This window comes from Juglans regia, chromosome 14 (assembly GCF_001411555.2).
Source record: "Juglans regia cultivar Chandler chromosome 14, Walnut 2.0, whole genome shotgun sequence".
NCBI classification, from domain to species: domain Eukaryota; kingdom Viridiplantae; phylum Streptophyta; class Magnoliopsida; order Fagales; family Juglandaceae; genus Juglans; species Juglans regia.
Genome location: NC_049914.1, coordinates 10,477,608 through 10,484,246, shown reverse-complemented (window position 1 = coordinate 10,484,246; position 6,639 = coordinate 10,477,608). Strand labels below are relative to the sequence as shown.

At 37.5% G+C, this 6,639-nt stretch overlaps 1 protein-coding gene across 2 annotated transcripts in view; it reads right to left on the bottom strand.

Annotated features, from left to right (window-relative positions):
- Window positions 1-5,931, bottom strand: part of LOC108989616 — a 17,441-nt gene extending 11,510 nt beyond the window's left edge. For both annotated transcript variants that reach the window (XM_035685055.1, XM_035685056.1), the window contains exon 1: window positions 5,636-5,931. The gene's annotated coding sequence lies outside the window, so the exon portion shown is untranslated. The remainder of the gene's footprint in view (window positions 1-5,635) is intronic.
- Between the last annotated feature and the right edge of the window lie 708 nt (window positions 5,932-6,639).

The following is a 6,639-nucleotide window of genomic DNA, read 5'->3' as shown; positions in this document are numbered from 1 at the left end:
AAGGTAGACCGCAACAGGTTAAGTAGCATATCAAACGACTTTATTGACCACCCACCGAGTGTCTTAATGTGTAACAACTTTACAATAAATGATAGTTTTGAGAATTTTGTACAACCAGCAAAAAGTGGATGCCGGGCATCCTCTAGTAGCTGGTCGAAAGATGAACTTGGGGAGGGATCTGGTATTGATCCACGAGTTGGCGATGGATTATTGTGATCTTGGGGAACATCGACGAATGTGCTTGCCCGGATGTCATCTAACATATGGTCCATGTCATCAATGTACTCATCGGCGTAATCAGCAACACTATCGTCACCGTCTTCATTGAAACTTCCTGTTTCCTCCTCCCCATGAAATACCCACTGGGTATAATTTGGATTGATCCCTTTAATGAACAAGTGAGTCTCCACAATTCGTATAGGCAAGAAGAGATTATTACAGCATGAACGACATGGACACCGAATGCGCTCACTACCCTGAGAATGGTTTCGTGCTAGGGTGAGGAAAGTGTTAACCCCATCGGCGTATGCAGGCGAACGAAGTCTATCGGTCAAGTTCATCCAGCTTTTGTCCATCTAAAAAGGTTGAAATATACATGTTAGTTAATCGGATAACTAAGATTTAGCTATATGGAGGACGGGTAAAGAATTTGAGAAAGTGCATTTTTGAATAAATAATTTTTCCTACTGATATTTCAAGCTTGTCGTATCAGCTAACATAAAAAAGTACAGAAATTTCATAAAAGTCGAGTTACAAACTAACGTAGTTTAGTATAAAGCATCAAATATACTTTACACAACTAAATACATAGTTTGTAAGTTTATTTTGTTAGAATTTCTTTGGACAGCAAGCATTTCTCAAAAAACTTACAAACTATGTAAGAATAAGAACTCTTGTCCAAAGCCACTTTCAACAAAGAGGGAGCAAGAAAGAGTTTGAAAATGGAAACAACTTGCAATATGAACTAAACTGCATGCTGCATATGCATAAGGAGCAAGAAAATTCTTTGCTTCCCTGTGTACTTGAATGCAAAGCAAATTTTGCCTTGCTTTTCCCCCTTCTCTTGTTCAAGCATTGACACCAATCCATGTTTCTGGTCTTCTTTACAAACATATACTACTCTCTCCCCCATTGAATAATTGAGGAAATAAGCAACAGAGCTTTTGGACAGTGGACATTTTGGTTAAGCAAAAGAGGTACCTCTAACCCAACTAAAAATCTGTAATTTCTTGGAAAGTCTTGATTCAAGTTTTGTTTTGTACTTAGAGAAATTATTCAGAACCAACAAATCAATTTATTCATCTTGTAAACGAGTACAGCATCCTCCCGGAAAGAAGACATCAAAGTTAGAATTCATTGATAAATACTTGGGATAATATGGGAGATCTGTTGCCTACTGATCTCCCATAATTCCAATCTTTGTTAGAGAATTTTCTACTGACCTCTTTAATTTTTGTTAGACTGAGATTTTCAAGCCCAGAAATAGAGAAGCAGGAAGAGATCCATGGCACTTGGGATAGTACCTTTGATGAAGGTACTAGTTTCTTGTTTTGTTTTTGTTTTTCTCAGCATCAAAGATTCAAAATACACGTAAATCCGCACATTTTGCATAACTTTCCTCCACAAATATGGAGCACAGAGGATTATAAGAAGAAAAACTTATGCTGCTATCTGACACTCTTCTAGCATTTTCTGGTCAAGATCCATTAAGGTTTCTGTCAATTACTTTGGCTAAAGCAAATTCTGGTTTTTCTTTTCGGGGGTCAATCAATGAATCACAGACAAAAGAAAATGCTAGATGAGTAAGACAAAAAAAAAAGAAAGTTGATTGACTAGCCGCTTTTCCAGATAACAGGGCACAGGGCTGGTTCTAGAGCCATTGACCAGGCCATGTGAATGAGGACTACGAATAAAAAGACATTGAGTTTGGAGCTGCTGTTGCCATTCATTCAGTTGAAGAAGCTGATTTTGCAACTCAGATGAAGATGAGAGAGGACCTTGAACCCTCAAGAACTAAGCTCACAATTGGCCAGCCAAGTTCTGGTAGAGCAACTAGGAGTTTCTCTACTCATTAGAATGGAAGACAAATTTTACTGTTTTCAAAACATTTTTCATGATAAATGTTGTCAAAGAATTAAACCTCTAAGCAACAGATAAACTTTTGATAAATAACTCAATGGAGCAGAAGGAGGCACTGGAGAGGGCTTTCCCAACTAGGCTTCCAAGTCATACATCCTCCTTGAGACCAACATCCTCAGCTGATGGATACCAGCCCCAGTCGGAAAGCTCATCACGAGAGGATTTTGTGAGAACCAAAGCAGATGCTTGGGAGAGAGCTAAGATGGGAAAGATTAGGAAGCGGTAAATGTTTTATTAGAGAATATAATTCAAATGAATAACATATTGTTCTAGTATTCTGAAATTTTTAGAACAAGTGGTGATTTAACATAGTGCTTGAGCAGCAATTTTCCAACTTTACTCCACCTCCCAATTAAAATATCAAATTCCTTTCTTAATAGCTGGATCCGCATGCTTTCTGGTCTTGCATGTGAGAGCTAGTCTTCGATAGTATGATTCATATGACTAAATTCACATTTCCTATCAGCTTAAGTTTTTGGGCCAAGCGATGATTTAACATGTTTAAATCATCACTTGTTCCAAAAGCTGAAAATCACCAGGGGTGATGGTTTGGTTTTTTGAAATCCACATTACAAGCTGAAAATCGCTATCATTTTCAAATCCTAAAGCCATAGAGCCTTTGCATGCATAGTCCACAATGTGCTTAAACTTCTGCAGTGATAAATTATGGTTAGCGCAAATTATTTCAGGTATGCGAAAAAGAATTCCAGAATACTTGCTTGGGATCATGGTCAGAAGAGATGCAGGCCAAACTTAAGATGGAAAAGAGAAGGGTTTTGCCTCAACTTATGATGTTGGCTAGCTAAATTTTTGAATGGTTCACAAGTCAAGATATTGGATTCTTGACTCTCGTACTGTTGAAATTGAAGGGTGAATCAGAGCAGAAAAGGGCTTCAAACCTACATCACTACCAAAGCAAGATAGAAAGGATAAATCAGATAGCAGGAGTAGCAAGAGGAGAGGTGGAAGAGAAAAGGAGAAATGAAAAGAATGGGGTGAGAGAAAAGGCGGAGAAGATCAGGTTAACAGGCAGGGTTCCTATCAGATGTCTCTGCTTCTTTTGTCACTAGAAATGCAATGCAGTTGGACTCAAAGAGCTTTCACACTGGTGGCACCAACTTATGAAATCTTGAAACTCCTAACTTGATACATAAATTTTTAACTGTAAACTGTCAGGCTAAATGGAATCATATATTACTGTTATCCATGTGCGCTTCTGCTCATGGCAGGCAGGAAACTGTATGAGATGTTTATAAAATCACTCAAAGCCACAATACAATATTATTGTATAGGCATACCACTATCAAGATTACACACTGGGGGTGATGCAATTTTTCTTACAGATACCTTCTGAATTAGTCTAAAGATTATGGTATCCCATAAATTTATTAGAAAATTCTCGCCTGCAGTGTCGAAAAACTGCAGTTACAACTAACACCTTGGGGATAAAACCAAAAATCCAACCTAATGTGTGAAAGATCTACATGTAGGATTCTTGATGGCAATCATATTCCTAGTGGAAACTCAGAATCCAAGTTATAAATCAAATATAACTTGGATTGTGAGTTTCACATTGGTTGGATGGTTTTTCAATTGCAGGTGTAAAATCACCTATTGATGTATTATGAGAGAACCAAGCATAAGTAAGCTCAAAAAGCTCCAATGATAGTTTTCCATAGTCATTTGGGTATTTTTTTTTTTATAAGTGATAAAACTTTATTGATAAGCGCAAAAGACAACTAAAGCACACAACGAATATACGAGAGAGACATCTATATGGAAGATGAGAAAGATACCAATTGTCATGCAAATTGTTTCCAATAAAATTTATGGAACAGTGCAAAGTGAAAGAGTGTTAATTAAGAATTTCTTTAGATCTTCCATCGTTCATTCTTGATCCAGGAAAATTCTATTATTTCTCTTATTTTGGTATATATATATAGCAGTAATACAATTGATATTTTCTGAGTTTGAAAATTGTGAAGGCCTATGATTGCCAACATCCCATGTAGAATGCTATTTAGGAGATAGAAACTGGGCTTCAAACTTCCAAAAAAAAAAAAATTCTTCCAGAGGACCATTACATCACAATCCCACCCTATCCTTGGAGCTACACTACTGAGCTAGTAGGGGCTTGGAATTTTGTTCTTCATCTTAATTAGTAATAAGATGTTGAGTTGAAATGGATAATTGTGTGAACTAGAGGAAAAATAAGCACTAAAGCAGGCTAGAGCAGATCTTTATCAGGATTTGCTAAAAGGGACATGCTAGTTCATAAAATCCTCACAAGGGAATTCTAAAAAACTCTACTGGGCCAAATTGCTGCAACCAGATACCCCCCAACAGTTTTGGCCACCCTTGCAAATGCCAACTTCTCCTGCCACTATCCAGTTTAGATATTACCCTATCCTCTCCTCTCCTCTAGCTGTGTTATGATGTCTCCCTCATGCCTATCCATATTCATCCATACAGACAAAAAGGATAGATAAAGCAGTTCATCTAATAACTGTCGGACCATGAGTTACTAATCTACCATTCTTCTTTGGGTATCAGGAAAGACATACTCAAGTGACTCGAATTTATGATCTCTGGCCTTAATACTACTTTTCTGATCATAAGCTGCAAATCTACCGAAAATCAATTGGTGTTAGAGAAGACACACTCAACATATTTATATCATTCAACATCGCACCCTTTAGACTTGGATTTAGGTCAGTTGCATTGAGTGATATTGTGGATACACCCCAACAATAAAAAAAACAGTCGGCATGCTTCTTTTTTCAGTAACAACAAAATTAATGATAGAAAGCATTATGTCCAGCTTAATCTCACAAGAGAAGATTGAATTTTGTTCCATATTTGGCGACTAAACTAATAAAAGTTCAAAGTAGCAAGGCAACTGTCCAAAGCTTCCAAGCAGGTTCACACCATTTATTCTAATCAATGCAAACAGCCAAAACAATTGCCTTTTAACTTGGTATTCCAAGAAGGTTCACACCATTTTTTTTTTCCTATCCATGGCATCCTCCATCTCAACCTAAACTAATAATCTCTCCTACTAGCCTTTCTCTTCCTAGCATCACACATGCTGCACCTATCAAGCTAACTGACACTCAGACATTTCCTTTCCTTTAAATGAACCAAACCTTCGAACTTCAACCACAGTTTATAACTTCATTTACCCATCATTTTCACTAATTTTGAATGGGTGACAGTTTGGAACTTCAAAGACAGTCGAAGGAGACAAACACAAACAATGCACCAGCGAAGGGCCATGAATAAACCAAACGAAGCAGAAACATCGAGAGGCTACAGATCAACAAAAAAAAGAAAAAAAAGGTACACTCAGAAACAAGGATGCTTACACGCCAATAACATCTGCAGTGAATTTAGACACACTCTTAATCAGTACCCACCAAAATGCATAATTATTGCAATAAGCAACTCATGCGAGGATGAAGGGGGAGAGCTATTTCTTAAAGGGAACCACAGATACCTTCGACGCATGAAAGGAAGTCCCCACCGTGTCGATGGACGATAATCGCCGCCGATATTGGTCTTCCCAAAACAATCTCTCAACGTGGTCGACGGGGAGGCACTCACTTTGTTTCGCTTCAAGTCTGGAATGGGGGGACTGGATTCCGCGAAAGGAGAACCAAGAAACGGGCGAACAATGCAACGATATGGAATTTTCAGCTCCTAAATCGCGGGGTGGAAACAGGGGCGTGTCTTACTGGTAGGCAAAAATGGGGACGAAAGAAATCGGGATTTGAGGGGAACTCAGGATTTGGGGGGAAATCTGATTCTCTGTGGAGGTTTTGGCGCGTTTACATTAATTGGAAATTTGTAGCGAACTTGTGCGTCGGCACAAGATTTTGACATTTTACGGCGGTTTACCTCGCCGTAATTTTCTTTAAAATCGCTGCAAAAAAAAATATAAAATTTGCGGCGAAAATTTTCACTGAAAATAAGGTTAACATCGCCGCAAAAGAACAAAAAAGAAAGTCGCGGGTTGGAAGCCACGTCGACCAATAAATCGCCGTGACTAGTAACTTATTGCGGCGATATTAATTCCACAGACCAAAAATCGCCGCAATAGAGCTATTTTCTTGTAGTGAATGTAAATTCGACCATACTGCATGATGCGTCTCATGATAGTAACAAATTACAATTATAAATCATGATTCTCACTGTCCTGCAACACGAATTAAATGTTAAATTTCTATTTCAAATTATGATTTTGAAAAAGAGAAATTAGAAAGGGTTGAAGGACTAAGGTTGCATTTGAGTAGTAAGGTGATATTAGATATTCTGTAAATCGTAATGAAAAACTAATTATAGAATATTGAATAGTAGTGAATACTAGTAGTGAAAAGTAGGTAAAAATAATAATTAAATAATGAATAATAGTTGAGTATTCTGATAATACTCTACTATCCAAACTAGCCCTAAGAGATAATAGATCAAAAAGATCATATATATATCACTACAACACAATTG